This window comes from Lepidochelys olivacea (genome assembly GCF_965140295.1).
Source record: "Lepidochelys olivacea isolate rLepOli2 genome assembly, chromosome: 4".
Taxonomy (NCBI): domain Eukaryota; kingdom Metazoa; phylum Chordata; order Testudines; family Cheloniidae; genus Lepidochelys; species Lepidochelys olivacea.
Genome location: NC_140414.1, coordinates 32097494 through 32116937, shown reverse-complemented (window position 1 = coordinate 32116937; position 19444 = coordinate 32097494). Strand labels below are relative to the sequence as shown.

Below are 19444 nucleotides of genomic sequence, written 5' to 3'. Positions count from 1 at the left end.
AAAAAAATCTGCTTCTCCGAGCAAACTGAATCTGCTTATCAGCTGCAAATAGAAGCCTTGAGCCTGGCAGTTTTTCAAAGAGTGGAACTGGTGAAAGGTGTTTCTAAATTACATCTGAAACAATCACTTGCTTTGAAGTTCTGATATGTCATGTTGTGCTGCCAATCAAGATATGCCACGAGCACATCTTGTTGCATCATACCATGTCTGGCATAACCAAAACAAAGCCTTATACAACATGTGCTTGACAGGACTGAATTAAGTGTCACCACACTTCAAAAAACAAAAATATCTTGAGAAGGTGCTAATATTCTGAGCCCTTATTTCAGTAGCAAATCAAGGCTGTGTGAGTAAGCTTACCTGGCAGCATCCTTAAAATAAAGTACACTCTCTCTACTTTTTCCTTAAATTTTCACGTACCCCTTCATCCTAAGGCTCGAGCATTTTCCCTTTTGTAATCAGTAGCTGTATCACAACACAAACCCTGCTTTTGACAGAGAGATGGCAAGTACTTGAAGAATGTACTTCCGCTATGTAACCCGATATTTGAGGTGAGAAGAGTAGGCGCTGAAGATGGAGGATTGGGACTGGGCATCAGATTTAAGGCCCGCAAGGTATACTGTGATCTAGTCTGGCCTCCTGCATAACACAGGCCAAAGAACCTCGCCCCGTAATTTCTGTATCAAGCCCTTAACTTCTATATGAGCTAGAGCATATCTTTTAGAATGATATGCACTCTTGATTTAACAATTTCAAGTGATGGGAGACTCCGCCACATCCCTAGGTAGTTGTTATTGGTCTTATTGTAGTGCCTAGGAGCCCTAGGCAACAAACCAAGATGCCACTGTGTCAAACACTGTACAAACCACAGAACAAAGACAGTCCCTTCCCCAAAATCTTACACTCTAATCATAAAATGAGAAACAACAGATGGGCTACAAACAGGGGAGTACAAGGAAACAGTGAGGCAGTATTTGTCAACAAGATAGGTAGTGGTCTCATCATACCAGCAGCCAAACATTGTCAAGTATTTTGTAGGCATCATGGCAGGGCACAATTTTAAAGAGGGATTTAAAGGAAGATAATGAGATCGCTCTGTGGATGGCTACGAGGGTGTCCTCCCAACTGTGAGGGACAGTAGGAGAGAGAACACAAAAGTACTTGTTTGGAAATTTAACAAGTGGGCAATGGGTGTTGGTATCTTGGGCCAGTTGACTTTGATTCTGAATGAGAGAGTATAGATAGGGTGGGAATAGGTAGTGAACAGCCTTGAGAGTGAAGACAAGTGGCTTATGTTTGATACAATAGAAAAGAGGGAGCCAGTTAATGGATGCCAGGAGGGGGATGACATGACTGAAGCAATGGACTCGGAAATTATCTTTTCAGCAACATTCTGAATGGATACATGTGGGGCAAAACTGCATTTGTCAAGGCCAGAGATAACGATGTTACAGTAAGTGAGATGTGAGGTAATGAAAACTTGACTGAGCATTTTTGCTGTGTGAAGGGATAGGAAAGGCTGTACCTTAGAGACATTATGCAGAAAGAATCTGCAAGATTTAGATGTAGCCTGGATGTGAAGACCTAGAAAGAGGGCAGAGTCCAAGTAGCCACCCAATGATTGAGGAAGGAGGTAGCAGGAAGGATTTCTGGGAGAAGACTAAGGGCTCTATTTTAGCCATGTGGAGCTTGAACTGATGGCTAGACATCCACGTGGAGGTGTCAGAGACACAGACTGAGAATTTAGTTTGGAAAGAAGGATGCAGGTCTGGAGTAGAAAGGTAGACTAGTGATTCATCACCTTAGACATAGTGGTTGACATGGGTGGCGGGTGGAGCCCCCCTTCGGGGAGGCTAGCCCCTGCTCTGCCCTTTCTGCCTGCTCCCCCATGGTGTGAGCTCCCCATACCCTTTGGCCGGAGGAGCCCCAAGCTGCCTTGAGACTCCCTCACCCTCCCACCCAGAGGAGCCGCGAGCCTCCCCCCCAAGAGGAGCCCCAAGCCAGCCAAAGCCCTGAGCCCCCCACAACACACCTGCTCGGAGGAGCCCCCAGCCAGCCGCCCCTCACCAAACCCCAAGCCGCCCAGAGAAAAGCATACATCTCTATTCTCCTCAGCCACCCCGGAACCTGCATGGGGCATAATAAATCAAAAACTTCCCCCCCCAAACCCCGCAACCAGGGGTCTGGCAGCCGCGGCAGCGCCAGGGGAGGCTCAGCTACTCCCCTGGCCTATTATCCCTACCGGCCATAGTGATTGAATGTGTTTGTGGGTAAGATTACCCAGAGAAAAGGTGTAGAAGGTGAACAAAAGGTAACCAAGGATAAGACATGAGGAACCGCCATGGAAAGTTGGAGGTAAGTTATTCCAATAATTAATTCCTTCACTTAAAAATTATTTCCAGTTTGATTTTCAATATTGCCACTCCCATGCTTTAAAAATTTATAAATTAGATGCTAAAATCTTGAATTTTAAAAAATTAAATTAAATGGGTTTTTTCTCTTCTGTGGTTGGAGACTTTAGGGTTCACATTTTTAAGCCCTGCTCTGCAGCTCTGAGGGCTAGAAAAAGAAAGTCCTGAGATTCTCAAATGATAAGATGATTTCAGAAGTTGGCTTTGAGAAAACCCCCCACATTGTGGAATCTGCATTAAAATTGCAAGCCTTGGCAATACTTGATTTTGTGTAGCTTCAACTTTCAACCATTGGATCATGTTAGGCCTTCTTTGCTAGATTAGAGAGTCCTCTTCTATCAGAAATCTCTGCCCCAGATAGGTACAATTAGATTGCTGTCAAGTCACGTCAACTTTCTCTAGGATAAACTAAATAGATTGAGCTTCTTAAGTCTGTCACTATGAGGCATGTTTTCCAGACTTTGCATCATTCTTGGAGCTCTTTGCTGAACCCTTTCCAATATTTCAACATCTTTTGTGAAGTATTGGAAAGGGTTCAGCTAAGAGCTCCAAGAATGATGCAAAGTCTGGAAAACATGCCTCATAGTGACATCAGAACTGTGCACAATATTTCAGTAATGGTTTCACTAATGCCATATACTGAGGTACTACCACCTCTCTACCCCTACCTGATATTCCTGTGCTTACACATCCAAGGATCACATTTGTACTTTTAGCTACAGCAACACACTGGGGGCTCATGTTCATTTGGTTATTTATCATTACCCCTAAGACTTTTTCAGAGTTATTTCTTTTCAGGAAACCATTTCTCCCTGGTTATGAGTATGACCTCCTTGTTTTGTTCTTAGATGTATGACCTTGCATTTAGCTGTTTTAAACCTCATGTTGTTCAAATAGCCCATTTTACCAAGTGATCCAGCTTGGTCTGTACTACTTACCTGTCCCCATCATTACTTAGCTCTCCACCAATTTTTGTGTCATCTGCAAGTTTTACCAGCAATGATTTTATATTTTCTTCCAGATCATTGACAAAGATACTGAATGGCATTGGACCAAGAACAGATCCCTGTGGGACCCTCTGACAGGGTATATCTACCACACACTGACCCAGCAGGGGTTAATTGCTCACTGTGGGCTGAGGAGGCCACACTCCTCTGCCCCTGCTGGCCATGCTCAACCTGGAGACAGGATATATGAGGAAGCAGCTCCATTCAGTTGGGCCAGACTGCTGAGAAGGAAGGATGTGCATTGCAGGCTCCCTCAGAGGAGCTGCCAGAGCCCCAGACCACGGAGGCCAGACATGCCGAGTCCCAGACAGATCCCCAGCTGCCTGCAGAAGCCAGAGAAGGGATTGAGCCTTCAGGAATTTCGCTGGTCGACGACCCCAGAGACCCAGAGGGCCCATGGACTACTGCATTGGAAGACAGGTAGGAAGTAGCCCAAGGGAAATAGACATTGATCCGGTTATAGGACCGGGAAATAGGCCAGTGTGTTTTGGCAGATCCCCGCTGACCCAGTGGTGAATACAGTCACCACTGACAGGACCCTGGGTGGACGCAGTGGAATAGGGAGGGCCTGGGTCACCCTACCTCGGCCACCACCTTCCTTGGGCAACTAGGCCCCGCAACTCCACACAGGAGGGCAGCTATAGGGACTCTGGCCACTGGGCCATGCTGCCCTGAGAGCAAGGGCAGCCTGAAGGGACCCGCCCCAGCTCACCTCCGCCTCCCTGGGCCTGAGCACGAAGCTGCCGCTTGCTTCTCAGCCCTCTCCGGCTTCTTGCGCGAACAGCTGATTTGCGGGAAGTCGCGGGGAGGGGTGCGGAGAAGCATAGCGGGGCGGCGCGTGCAGGGGAGGAGGTGGAGCGGAGGTGAGGTGAGCTGGGGCCGGGCAGGGAGTTGCCGGTGGGTGCTCTGCACCCGCCAAATTTTCCCTATGGGTGATCCAGCCCCGGAGCACCCATGGAGTCGGCGCCTAAGGTGCCACTTTTCATGTGATCGGTGGGGGGAGCGGTCGCTCCCCCTACTCCCCCCCAGCTACGCTCCCCCGCCCCTAGGAGCCAGAGGGACCTGCCAGATGCTTCCTGGGAGCTTCCCCAGGTAAGCACTGCCAGGACTCCTTACCTCGACCCCCGGCAGGTTCCTCTGGCTCTTAGGGGCAGGGTGGGCACCCACTACGGTGGCCCACGAGACCCTCCTGCCCAGTTCTGGGGGCAGACAGGGAACAGGGGAGGGGGGTGGATGGGGCCAGGGGCCGGGGGGGGCGTCAAGGAACGCAGGGGGTTGGATGGGGCAGGAGTCCTTGGGGGGCGGGGGCGGGCCACGACCCCCTCGCGGGGTGAGGAAGAAACCGGTTGTTATGATTTTGGCAGCTCATCACTGTGCCTACCCCACGACAAATACTCCCATTGGATGATGATTCTCTATTTACAAATTCCTTTTTTGCAATGTAAGAGTTAACCAGTTTTTAAATCCATTTAATATGGGTTACATTGATTTTATAAAGTGCTATTTTTTATTTTTTTTTTTACTCAGAATGTCATGCAGGACTAAGTTAAATGCCTTACAGAAGTCTAAGTATATTATGTCAACCCAGTTACCTTTCTCCAATTCTTTTAATACTCTAGGGTGCAAGCTATTTGATTCTGCAGATTTAAAACCGCTTAACTTTAATAGTTGCTATTTAACATCCTCACTACTGATTACTGATAGAATAGAAAGGATTTAATTATCACTGTAAGATATGAATACATCATCTTGCTTCTTTCTGAATACAGAATAGAAATATTTATCAAATACTTCTACCTTTTCTACATCATTGATAACTGTACCATCCATGTCTAGTATCCTTTTCTACATCATTGATAACTATACCATCCATGTCTAGTACCATTAATAGAATTTTGATTTTCTTATATATTACAAAAATTCCTTCTTATTTCCTTAACTCTATTGACCATAGATTTTTCATGGATACCTTTAGCTTCCATTATCAATTGTCTGCATTCCTAACTGCTCATTTCTACTCATTGCTATCAGTTTCCCCATTTTTTCTATTTGTTATATATTGACTTTTTATTGCTGCTTTCACCTCCACTCTTAATCAGTCAAAAACAAAACAAAAGACCCTCCACCAACACAGTCTGTCTTTTATGATTGCAGAAATATTCTTTTGGAGCATCTAATTCTCCATTATCATTCAGAATTGTATGTTTAAATATTTCCTTCCGCTCATAATTGTTTTCAGCTGTGGTAAACTGGCCTTTTTAAAGCACTATGTATTTATATATTACTAGGTAGAATTATGTTCTGTTTGCTTATAGCAAATTAAATTAGACCATGATCACTAACACCTAGGCCATCATCAGTTTTTGTTCAGTGATTGATTCATCTTTATCCATCAGAACAAGGGCTAATATAGAATCACCCTGAGTTGGTTCATGAGACTTTCATACGTCCCTCAGATTGAAATCTCCCTTGATAACACAATTTTTCTTTCTACACTTTTTATAAATAGATGTTTAGAGAGGTTCTCATCCTATTCCCATATGTGAATTAGTGGTATTTAGCAGAGTCTTAACAGTACCCCATTCTGTGATTTATCAGTTAGTATAGTGATCCATAAGTATTCCAAGTTTTGTCATTCTGAATTGTCAGTTATTCTAAAGTAGGTAATTGTATACGTTATATAGTGTTCCATCCTTCCTCCCCTCTACCCACTCTCTTTCCAAACTAAGTTGTATCCAGTGACTTTAACTTTCCAGTTACTTGACTCATCCCTCAAACATTTCGATAGAAAATACAAAGTTGAGACCACCTCCTTGTGTGAGGTGCAAAAGTCCTGAGGCTGAACTTTAATTCAGGTCTTGTATGCATTCTTTCAAAATACCTTTTTTGTTTTAAAAAAGGTGTTCTTCAGAGCACATGTACACAACTACTTGCACGCAATAGTAGAGATGTGTCCATATCATAACACCCAGATTTGGGTTCTGGTTCATGATCATATGCACTAGAGTAGGAGTACCTCCTTATTGAACTTGGATAAATATTCCACCCCAAACTATAAATAGGCTTAACTTCACTCAAAACTCAGCCCAAGTCACCTCAGAATTTATCAAAACTTTGTGAAAATGCACAGCAAAATCTGGGTTAGTAATGAATCCCAAAACCCGGAAAGATTCCGTATGTAAAATTTTCACACAGCTTTAATCCAAGGTGGATACAACATGGAGTTTGCGTAATTTGACAGCAAAACATATATGTGGTTGGACACCAAGAGTGTCAAATTTCTTTATCTCTGTGGAAGTTGGGGAAATAAGTTAACATTCACAATCAGTTCTAACTTCTTCAAATGCCGAAATAGACGTTTAAATGACATATATTGCACTAAAAAGACTAAATCAACAAGTTAAAGCTCAAGAAGTAGATAGGATAGAATGTTTGCAGTGGGACCTTGTCTGAGATGGACATGAAGTGGCCCAAAATTGATTTTAATGCACCTTGGAAATTCTTTTGTTTAATGTTCCCAATTTGTGCATGAATGTTTTGTTTCACAGACTGTGAGGGGAGAAAAAAATTGACTGCAGAAGATGTGACAGGTTTAATTATATTTGAGGATATAGAGGAGATCAAAGCTGAAGAGATAAAAGCAGCAGCTACTATATGGGCTGAAAAATATCTCCTGAATCATAAACACCCTTAAGTACAGTGCTTCAGAATCAGCCACCTTTAAGTCAGGAGAGAGTCACAGCTGAAATGAAAGTCCTCTAGTTACAATATTTTATGACTTGCATTGGCTGCCTTTGGCTACACAGGCACCAAAATGTCTGGGATCATTCACAAAAAAACAGTAAACCAAACATTTCGACCTAGGTCAGTGGCTCTAAAATAGCCCCCCCACGAGCGGTGTTGCTTGTGGATTGCTCTGCAGAGATGGCAGTTGGCTGTGGGCCAATAAAATCCATCTTTATCAGCAAATATAATTGGAACCCCTACTGCGGTAACAACTCTGTCACACTTTTCATTAGCTGGGAACGTTTTATTTTGGGAGGAATGGGTTTCTTTTCCTCCCAGGTTTCAGTGGTAATGTATGATCCATTAATAACAAAATGTATCAAAACTAATAGATCTTTTCGGATGTTTATATATAAAGAGAGTAAGATGTAATGATGTGCTGCCAACCTTTTAATAAAGGTCTCTCTCAAAATTATTTTGCCTCTGTCCCCCCTGCAATTACATACTCTATCCCCTGCCCCCAAAGCCAACAGTTCTGTACTCTTCCCCTAAAACAATCTTTCCATTGTTTCAGTGCCCCCTCTGAATCCATTAATCCTTCCATCCCCACCCACAGCCTAGTACCCTTGACGTATTCTTTCCCCATCCTTAACATCTCATGGAAGCTCCTTTAGTGGACTTCCTTTCCTGCAGCAGCAGCAGCAAGTGATTGTCCTATAGCCTTTACTGGCAAATTAGTCATAGTCAGGTCATCATGTGATCTCTGGCTATGGGGTGGATAGTCTCCCCTAGTCGGTGAGAGTGAGGATGCTGTGTGGAGTGAGTTTTACATGGGTGCTATTGAAGGGTCGTTGGAAAGAACTGGGATCCCACGATTGACTCCTCAGGCACCAGCAGGGAGAGAACTGGGCTATACAATCTACAGTTGAGACTGCAGCAGTTTGGTCCCCTGTTCCCCTCCTCCTCCTCCGCCTGTGTTGCTCCAGCCACTGCCTCCCTACTGCCAGAGTCTTTACCCAGTGCCGTAGTCTTTCATTTTCATTGGAAAGGCTCTGGCAGCAGGATACTACTTTTAGCAGTGTAAATTGAGGAGGGACTGGTTGTATGCACAGAGAGCCATGTAGGGTACAAACCCTAAGGTTCTGGCATATTTGTGCTCTACTGACTTAAGCAATGCCTTGCCACCTACACTGCTCTTTATACCCTTGCTGGGGGTAGGACGCACAGTGTATGTACTCGACATGAGCATGCAGTGGAGCTATAGCCTTAAAGTCAGTTCTACTATGAAAACAGACATCATCTTATTCAAGAGAACCACTCCCTTTATTCAGCATCGTAGTCCCTGATAACAAATAGGCATTTTGTTCATGCTAGTCCTGCAGAACAAGCAGTAATGGGAGAGGGAGCTGAATTCTATTTCTTCTCACGTGTCATCAACAGAATTGTTAAGTAAATTCAAATTTCAGAGCTCAATTCTTCCCTCGGTTACACGTGTTCAATTCCACTGAACAGAGTAAAGTATAAACTGAAGACAATGGAATTGCACAGGCTAAACCCGAGGACACAATTTGGCCTGTAGAATCTTTATAACTGCTGCTGAAGCGTGAGAAGAAAAGAACCCAGCTTCACTTTCAGCTCCCACGTTGATTTCCTAGGGCTGGCAATTAGAAATAATATTTTGATCTCTGTGGAATAATTACAAATCCTAAAAAAAAACCCCAAAAAACTCGGAGTACTTGTGGCACCTTAGAGACTAGCAAATTTATTTGGGCATAAGGTTTCGTGGGCTAAAACCCACTTCATCAGATGCATGGAGTGGAAAATACAGTAAGAAGATATATACACAGAGAACATGAAAAAATGGGGGTTGCCATTCCAATTGTAACAAGACTAATCAATTAAGATGGGCTATTACCAATCAATTAAGATAGGCTATTATAAGAAAAAAAACTTTTGTAGTGATAATCAGGATGGCCCATTTCAAACAGTTGACAAGAAGGTATGAGTAACAGTAGGGGGGAAAAATTAGCATGGGGAAATAGTTTTTACTTTGTGTAATGACCCATCCACTCCCAGTCTTTATTCAAGCCTAATTTAATGGTGTCCAGTTTGCAAATTAATTCCAATTCTTCAGTTTCTCGGTGGAGTCTGTTTTTGAAGTTTTTTTTGCTGGAGAATTGTGACTTTTAGGTCTGAAATTGAGTGACCAGGGAGGTTGAAGTGTTCTTGTCAACTGTTTGAAATGGGCCATCCTGATTATCACTGCAAAAGTTTTTTTTTTCTCCAGCTGATAATAGCCTACCTTAATTGATTGGTCTTGTTACAGTGTGTATGGCAACACCCATTTTTTTCATGTTCTCTGTGTATATATATCTTGCTACTGTATTTTCCACTCCATGCATCCGATGAGGTGGGTTTTAGCCCATGAAAGCTTATGCCCAAATAAATTTGTACTCCTTGTTTTGTTTTGTTTTGTTTTGCTGATACAGACTAACACGGCTACCACTCTGAAACCTGTCACAAATTCTAGTTATTCTACCTGGATAAATCTCTTTTCTTTCACAGTCTAATTTTACCTTCATGAAAATAGCCAATCCCTTTACTCACACAATGGTTATATGGACAAAAGTTGCTAAAATTCTTGAATACTTACCATTCTCCCCTCCTTCACCCTCGCTTTATGACAGTCTGCTGTTTCCCCTGGGAGTTTGCCTATTTTTGTATGAAGAGTGGGACTTTTTTGGTTTTACTAGATTTAATCAATTGCTTGATTAAAAATGAACAGATATAGTCCTTTGATCAATTAAGGACACAATATAATTACAGACATACCAATACTTTCCAAAGTCCGTCATTGTACATTATAATGATACGTTAATGATCAGGTGCATATCACACTTCAAAGAAATAATTTTTAAAATTTTTAACAGAAGCAGATTATCTATAATCCATGCAGTACTTTAAAAAGTCATATGAGAATCAAACCTTCACAGCCCCACTGGGGTAGTCCCTCTGCAGTTGCTAGGAGAGGTTCTCTCTTTCCCGTTGCCAGTCCAGTCACTAGCAACCGCAGGGAGGCTTCAGCTTTGTGCTCAAATCTGGGAAAGGCTTATCAGTCCTACAGTGGGTATCAGAGGGACTAAAATTATATTTCCAAGTCCATCCCCCTACAAAGGATGCCCTTTCCGAAATAAACCTAGATACCTTGTTAGCTTTAGAGAAGGAGATAAGACAAAGTCCAGCGTTTCAGGCCTTAGAGTGAGCGCCAACAGAAAACTCCAAGGGACGGTTAAGCTGTATATATTCAATTCCCAAGTCCACTGGGGTATACTGACCAGTTTTAAATCTAAAGCCCTTAAACCTCTTTATGGCTGCCCAGCTGTCTTGCAGGGAAAAGCTCAAAGCCATGGTTTACAATGGGGATTTTCCAGCAAAAATTAGATCTGAGCAAAGCCTGTGGTAGCTTGGATACATGGTTATGCTATGGGAGATTCCTAAGAAGATATACGAGCTACAGGAGACTTACTGGAAAGCAATACTGTACAGTAGGAGGGGCTGAGAATTAAGCCTGTGTGTCACTCCAAGGTTTTTCACCTCCGTTATGAGATCCATTCCTCATGTCCTAAAAATCTGGCAGTGAAAATGATGATTTATTTAACTGCCTTGATTTCAGCATAACCAGAAGAGCTCCTAAAGTAGGTTATTGTGTTCACACTCCATCAAGTAAGGGTGGTCAGCTTTCTAGTAAATCTAGAAAAATCTATATTACAGCTGTAATGTGGGCAGCCACCTCACAAGCACCTCTCATGGCCACAGGTCATTCTGCAGTACCCTGCCTCTGTTTTCCCCTCTGCAAGGCTCTTAAAAAACTCATCCAGTTCAAAGAACCCCCTACTGGGGTCCAAATCATTGAGTCCTCAGGTGCATATTAACCCTCTAAACCCCAACCCCAGTTCAGTTCTTGCTCCTGATAATCCAAGACTCTTTCAAAAATAGAACACAAATTCACACAGGCTTCATCCCAGTTTCAGCTGGGCACAGCCCTGCCTCCCTGAATGACTGTTGTTCTGCTTTCCAGCACCTCCAGCTTTGAGTTTATCTTTCTCTACAGACCTTTCCAGCTGGTCCTTTGTGGTCTCTCCCCTGCTTGGACAGGGTCTCTTCCATGCATTCCTGCCAGGAGAGCTGTTCTCACTCCTTCCTACTTCTTGAGCTTTTACCCCTGCTGACTCCGGGCTCTGCAAGAGCCTTCTTACACCCTGCAGGGTTTCTACAGCTGCAGTTTCCTGAGCTTTCCCTCTTCACTACAACTTCCTGCTCCTTTTGTAGTGGAGTCAGGTGATTCCTCACGGGAGGGCGTCAGATCCTGTCATCAGGATTGGCTTAGCGACCCATGGGGCAAGCCACCCAATTACAAATACCTTTACCTAGATTTTACTTACTGGGATTCACAATGGATTCCAGTGTCTTGATTCTAAACTTTCACAGTGCCCAGTCCAAAAGGAGTAGACAAAAATGTGACCGGATGTGATGCATGATATTTCTCTTCTCTCAGAAGTGTCAGTGTATTTTATGTCACATCTAGAGAATTTATACCTTATTAGGTAATGGAAGAGAGGTATTTTTCTTTAAATTCTATATTCAAGATGTTAAGTCTATTTATAGTTCACCGGGTTTCTACAATAAAACACTTTACCTTTGTTGAGGATATTAAAGTTCTATTTTCATTTCCTAGTTGCCTTAGTCTTTCACCATTCAACATAGGTAGGTACAGAAGATAAGCCCTTCTCAGAGACATCAAGAAAATCTGTTACCTTTAAAGCAACACCCTTCAGAAATCAGTACATAGATTATGCTGATCCACTGATGTGGTTTCTTTTTAAAATTTATAACAGATGTGTCAGTAATCTTTATTTTTTTCAGAATATGCTGTGTGATACAATACGTTGCAACCCCTACTACAAATTATTACTGTATATGTTGCTGAGGTCTGGAAATATTTTGTGTTTTTAGCTATCACAATTAGGATATAAGAATTAGAGGTAAACTGTCTAATTGTCAGCAATTTCCTAGTAATACATAATAAACTAAATAATTTATTAGGACCCCACTGATTCAAGCATTGTTGATGTAATCTGTATTATGTTTGATTACACAAAGTTAAGAAATCCTTTCAGTTCAGACTGAGGCTTATGACAGATATAAAAAAGGATAAAAAGTATCTCAGGTCTGGAAAGGTCTGGGTAAACATTGGCCATGTTTGACAGTTGAACATATCTGGAAACTCCACCCATAATCACATCTATTCTGACATGAATATGGATGAAAACAAAAGAGAAAAATACGAGTAGCTCTGCTGCTTTGCACTCATGCAAAAAGCCACGAATACTCAGTGTCTGATTTCCAGTGAGGCTTCAATCTGGGCTCTGCTTGTGCAGAAGCATCTCTGCCTGTAGAGCAGCCTCCAGACTTGCTTTTCCAGTAATAACACCTGCCTGCTCAAGGTGATGAATCAGGCCCTTAGAACATAAGTGATGATTTTCATATAAGTAGGAGTTTGTTCATTGGATTCCAGGAAGCATTCCCCAGTATATTAACACTTTTAAAATGGTCACAGTTTGAACCAAAACTGTTTAATATTCTCCATTTTAAAATAGTCATCTTTCAATTGAGTTTCTCTGTTTATATTCACACTAGCACAACAGACATTACTGTGCTTTTGCATCATTATTTCTCTTTCACACTGTACAGTACGTTCTGAGAGTGTAAGCAAACCACGTCAGAAATGGACAGGAAAAGTTTCTTCTCGTAGTTCTACAAATGGACATGAGTTTGGATTAGGGCTAGCGCTTAACAGGGGCTAGCAGAATCACATGATCATAATGAAGTTTAGAAGTGTTAGCTCACTATAAAATAAATCTATGGTTGTTAAATCACTTTGGGGACTTTTTTCTCATACGTACCCCTGGTTATCCTAAAAAAAGATGTGAACTGTTGGCTCATGCTCAAATAAATTGGTTAGTCTCTAAGGTGCCACAAGTACTCCTTTTCTTTTTGCGAATACAGACTAACACGGCTGTTACTCTGAAACCTGTTAAAAAAAAATAGACCAAATTCTCCAGTAACTAACCCACGTAGTCCCACTGAAAGCAAGAATTCCTTTGGCTATAAATCACTGGAGAATTTGTTTAGTATTATTCAAATACATATAGTCACAGTCTGAGATCATTAGCCACAACCCACAGTGCTGTTTTGTTTGGAAAGTTTTCTGCTGTGTTACATTCACCCCCAACACGTACAGTTGTGTTCCCTGACTCCATGCCAGAGCCCAAAATGTTGCATCTGTATTGCATTGGATTGGCGCGTGCGCACACACACACACACACACACACACTTTTCATGTACTACAGAGGATCATCAACGAGAGAATTAAATGCTAATATATCATCAAATCATAGGCTTTATAGAGATCATAGAATCATAGAATATCAGGTTGGAAGGGACCTCAGGAGGTCATCTAGTCCAACCCCCTGCCCAGAGCAGGACCAATCCCCAATTAAATCATCCCAGCCAGGGCTTTGTCAAGCCTGACCTTAAAAACTTCTAAGGAAGGAGATTCTACCACCTCCCTAGGTAATGCATTCCAGTGTTTCACCACCCTCTTAGTGAAATTTTTTTTCCTAATATCCAGCCTAAACCTCCCCCACTGCAACTTGAGACCATTACTCCTTGTCCTGTCCTCTTCTACCACTGAGAATAGTCTAGAACCATCCTCTCTGGAACTACCTCTCAGGTAGTTGAAAGCAGCTATCAAATCCCCCCTCATTCTTCTCTTCTGCAGACTAAACAATCCCAGTTCCCTCAGCCTCTCCCCATAAGTCATGTGTTCCAGACCCCTAATCATTTTGGTTGCCCTTCGCTGGACTCTCTCCAATTTATCCACATCCTTCTTGTAGAGTGGGGCCCAAAACTGGACACAGTACTCCAGATGAGGCCTCACCAATGTCGAATAGAGGGGGACGATCACGTCCCTCGATCTGCTCGCTATGCCCCTACTTATACATCCCAAAATGCCATTGGCCTTCTTGGCAACAAGGGCACACTGCTGACTCATATCCAGCTTCTCGTCCACTGTCACCCCTAGGTCCTTTTCCGCAGAACTGCTGCCTAGCCATTCGGTCCCTAGTCTGTAGCGGTGCATTGGGTTCTTCCGTCCTAAGTGCAGGACCCTGCACTTATCCTTATTGAACCTCATCAGATTTCTTTTGGCCCAATCCTCCAATTTGTCTAGGTCCCTCTGTATCCTATCCCTGCCCTCCAGCATATCTACCACTCCTCCTAGTTTAGTATCATCCGCAAATTTGCTGAGAGTGCAATCCACACCATCCTCCAGATCATTTATGAAGATATTGAACAAAACCGGCCCCAGGACCGACCCCTAGGGCACTCCACTTGACACCGGCTGCCAACTAGACATGGAGCCATTGATCACTACCCATTGAGCCCGACAATCTAGCCAACTTTCTACCCACCTTATAGTGCATTCATCCAGCCCATACTTCTTTAACTTGCTGACAAGAATACTGTGGGAGACCGTGTCAAAAGCTTTGCTAAAGTCAAGAAACAATACATCCACTGCTTTCCCTTCATCCACAGAACCAGTAATCTCATCCTAGACGGCGATTAGATTAGTCAGGCATGACCTTCCCTTGGTGAATCCATGTTGACTGTTCCTGATCACTTTCCTCTCATGTAAGTGCTTCAGGATTGATTCCTTGAGGATCTGCTCCATGACTTTTCCGGGGACTGAGGTGAGGCTGACTGGCCTGTAGTTGCCAGGATCCTCCTTCTTCCTTTTTTTAAAGATTGGCACTACATTAGCCTTTTCCAGTCATCCAGGACTTCCTCTGTTCGCCACGAGTTTTCAAAGATAATGGCCAATGGCTCTGCAATCACAGCCGCCAGTTCCTTTAGCACTCTCGGATGCAACGCGTCCGGCCCCATGGACTTGTGTACATCCAGCTTTTCTAAATAGTCCCTAACCACCTCTTTCTCCACAGAGGGCTGGCCATCTACTCCCCATGCTGTGATGCCCAGTGCAGCAGTCTGGGAGCTGACCTTGTTAGTGAAGACAGAGGCAAAAAAAGCATTGAGTTAGCTTTTTCCACATCCTCTGTCGCTAGGTTGCCTCCCTCATTCAGTAAGGGGCCCACACTTTCCTTGGCTTTCTTCTTGTTGCCAACATACCTGAAGAAACCCTTCTTGTTACTCTTGACATCTCTTGCTAGCTGCAGCTCCAGGTGCGATTTGGCCCTCCTGATTTCATTCCTACATGCCCGAGCAATATTTTTATACTCTTTCCTGGTCATATGTCCAACCTTCCACTTCTTGTAAGCTTTTTTTTTAATGTTTAAGATCCGCTAGGATTTCACCGTTAAGCCAAGCTGGTCGCCTGCCATATTTACTATTCTTTCGACACATCGGGATGGTTTGTCCCTGTAACCTCAACAGGGATTCCTTGAAATACAGCCAGCTCTCCTGGACTCCTTTCCCCTTCATGTTAGTCCCCCAGAGGATCCTACCCATCCGTTCCCTGAGGGAGTCGAAGTCTGCTTTCCTGAAGTCCAGGGTCCGTATCCTGCTGCTTACCTTTCTTCCCTGTGTCAGGATCCTGAACTGAACCAACTCATGGTCACTGCCTTCCAGATTCCCATCCACTTTTGCTTCCCCCACTAATTCTTCCCGGTTTGTGAGCAGCAGGTCAAGAAAAGCTCCCCCCTAGTTGGCTCCTCTAGCACTTGCACCAGGAAATTGCCCCCTACATTTTCCAAAAACTTCCTGGATTGTCTATGCACCGCTGTATTGCTCTCCCAGCAGATATCAGGAAAATTAAAGTCACCCATGAGAACCAGGGCGTGCGATCTAGTAGCTTGTGCAAGTTGCCGGAAGAAAGCCTCATCCACTTCATCCCCCTGGACCAGTGGTCTGTAGCAGACTCCCACTACTACATCACTCTTGTTGCTCACACTTCTAAACTTAATCCAGAGACACTCAGGTTTTCCTGCAGTTTCATACCAGAGCTCTGAGCAGTCATACTGCTCCCTTACATACAGTGCTACTCCCCCACCTTTTCTGCCCTGCCTGTCCTTCCTGAACAGTTTATAACCATCCATGACAGTACTCCAGTCATGTGAGTTATCCCACCAAGTCTCTGTTATTCCAATCACGTCATAATTCCTTGACATCACCAGGACCTCCAGTTCTCCCTGCTTGTTTCCAAGGCTTTGTGCATTTGTATATAAGCACTTGAGATAACCAGCTGATTGCCCCTCATTCTCAGTATGAGGCAGGAGCCCTCCCCTCACAGACGTTCCTGCCTGTGCTTCCTCCCGGTATCCTGCTTTCCCACTTACCTCAGGGCTTTGGTCTCCTTCCCCCGGTGAACCTAGTTTAAAGCCATCCTCACTAGGTTAGCCAGCCTGCTCGCAAAGATGCTCTTCCTTCTCTTCGTAAGGTGGAGCCCGTCTCTGCCCAGCACTCCTACTTCATGGAACACCATCCCATGGTCAAAGAATCCAAAGCCTTCTCTCCGACACCACCTGCATAGCCATTCGTTGACTTCCACGATTCGACGGTCCCTACCCAGGCCTTTTCCTTCCACGGGGAGGATGGACGAGAACACCACTTGCGCCTCAAACTCCTTTATCCTTCTTCCCAGAGCCTCGTAGTCCGCAGTGATGTGCTCAAGGTCATTCTTGGCAGTATCATTGGTGCCCACGTGGAGAAGCAGGAAGGGGTAGCGATCCGAGGGCTTGATGAGTCTCGGCAGTCTCTCCGTCACATCGCGAATCTCAGCCCCTGGCAAGCAGCAGACTTCTCGGTTTTCCCGGTCAGGGCGGCAGATAGTCCCCCGGAGGAGAGAGTTCCCGACCACCACCACCCGCCTCCTTCTCTTGGGAGTGGTGGTCGTGGAACCCCCAACCTCAGGACAGTGCATCTCATGCCTTCCAACTAGCAGAGTCTCCTTCTGCTTTCTCCCCCCAGACGTATCATCTGATCCACTCTCCACAATGGTACCTGTGGAGAGAACATGAAAGCGGTTAGTTACCTGTGTCCGCGTTGCTGGAACCCGGACATTCCCCCTTCTTCTTCTGGAGGTCACATGTTCTTCACTGCAAAATTACATTGCATATCACTTTAACAAAAAAAAAAACAAAAAAACCCACCACCACCACCACCAATACACCAACCAAAAAAAAGCTCTCAGTGCAAAGTAGAAGGGCTTTCCTTAGTTTTCCCTGGAGAATGAGCTTTGACCTATGTGCTCTACCGGGTCTTTGAGAAACTCTGCACAAAGCACTGCTGGTAAATCCTGACAAGCTTATACAGAATTTGAGTCAGTGTCTTTCACTGATAAGGGAGCCTCCCTGAAGCCAACAGAGATCACAGACCTGATATAGATGTAACATACTGGAAAAAGGCACCTTTGCTATACTGTACACAGAGTCTTTTAGATAAAAAATCTTTTAAGAGTTGAACATAAAATGAAGGCAGGCAGCCGGCATGTTATTTGCTGGAAGATGGGAAGGGCTACTTCAGAGTCATTTTAGCCTTTAGAGTAAATAGAGCATTTAAGCGGTTTTAGAAACATGTATTATATATGAGAGCAGAGCCAGTGCAGAGTATTGAATAATCCATATCTATGACTAAAAATAACAACCAGTGGATCAGATCCTTGGCTATGCACTCTGGTGGTACAAGTAGTGTAGAAAACCAGCCCAACTGGCCACCCAGGGATTCTCCTGGTTTGGGGCGGAGGGGGGGGATGTCCCTGGATGGCATAAAGCTGGTGTAGCTGGCTCCTACTCCAATCCTTCCCATTGAAAAAGGGTGTGCGGAGAGTCGTAACCACGAGGAAGGGGTGTGACCAGGGTACTACAGCACTGTGATGAGCCCAGGCTGGCATATTAGCCCCTTGGGGCAATGGATAGCTTGCCCCCAATCTGCTCTAAACTACATTGGAGATGAGGAAAAACGTGTCCCAGAATTAAGTAGCTGCAAATGCTTCCTTTGCAGTTCCTCTCTTCCGCTATAGTCAACAGCTATTGTGAGCAGCTGTGGACTGAGCTCTGGCACGGGTCAGCCCCAGTTGTGCCTGTTCAGAACTATTTTGATTGATCACACGGTTATTTATTCAGAGCACGTACATTTAAAATAGGCATCAAACTTTGTGATAAATACTGTGATTGAACTTCAAGTTTCAGGCCACAGCAAATTATTAGAGAGAAGTTTAAAAAAAAGGTAGGCAGCTAAAGTGCTTATCACAGAACGCGATGGCATTCTTTTGTCCAGTGATGGGAGAGTGTCTCTGTTGTGAAGGTGATGTCACAGAGCGGATGTTTCATTTGTGAGTTCTGGGAATGTTTCCCCTCTAGAAAGCCAGGCCCTGGCAATTGCGCCATTATCTGTGGTTTGACTTGAAGGCAAATCTTTCCACGGTTTTCCTGCAGGAACTGTCACAATTCACAGTTGTGATTAAACACACGTCTCATGCTGGTCAAGACTTCCCTGTGATATGTTCCGGGACTGAGTTCCTTTCCATTCTATTTTTACATGTTTGGCAATTATATGGCAATAAGTTAAACTTGAGAAATGCAGTAATGTGAAAATGAAGAAATACAGCTTTCCTGTTGAAACAGTATAGTTAAGGGAAAGAGCCAGTTTTTTGTGTGCTCCCAGTAGCAAGAGATTAGTAATAGTTAATATGAGAGAAGTGACACATGGCTTTTCAAGTGGATTATAAGGATCTCTATTAGGATGGCTGTGAAATAAACATCTTAGATAGGACTTATTGGTCCAGAGGGTTCAGCAAAGAATGCTTTCTCTTATTTCTACAGGTATTTTTAAAAAGATGGAGTCTGCTGGCACAAGAATGTTTTAGAAGTAACTGCATTCACTGGTGCTCTCAGTTCTCGCACAAGAAGTCAGCTGATAATTCCAAATGAAAAACAAGTGGTGAAGGAAGGACCCGTATGCTTCTTTGTCTGTCTTGTAATACAGAGAAATAAACAAAAGAATGGTAAGGATGATTATTTACAAGGAAGCTTGTTGCCCATTAATAAAATACGGAACAATTCTGACAAACTCAATCAACTGTAATACAATAAGGTTTTTTATTACCTTATTCTAGCCTTAGCAATATTTCTTTAAGTAATGAGTAGCTAGCAGCCACTTGAAGCCTAAGTTTGTTTATGCTTTCAATAGCTCCACTCCCTCACTTCCGTCCAGTCTTTCTGGTTA

At 43.8% G+C, this 19444-nt stretch overlaps 1 long non-coding RNA gene across 1 annotated transcript in view; it reads left to right on the top strand.

Annotated features, from left to right (window-relative positions):
- Positions 1–19197, top strand: part of LOC311519500 — a 208062-nt gene extending 188865 nt beyond the window's left edge. Inside the window, exons 4-5 of the long non-coding RNA XR_014711291.1 lie at positions 3433–3838; positions 19042–19197. This is a non-coding gene — a long non-coding RNA (uncharacterized lncRNA). The remainder of the gene's footprint in view (positions 1–3432; positions 3839–19041) is intronic.
- Positions 19198–19444: the final 247 nt, after the last annotated feature.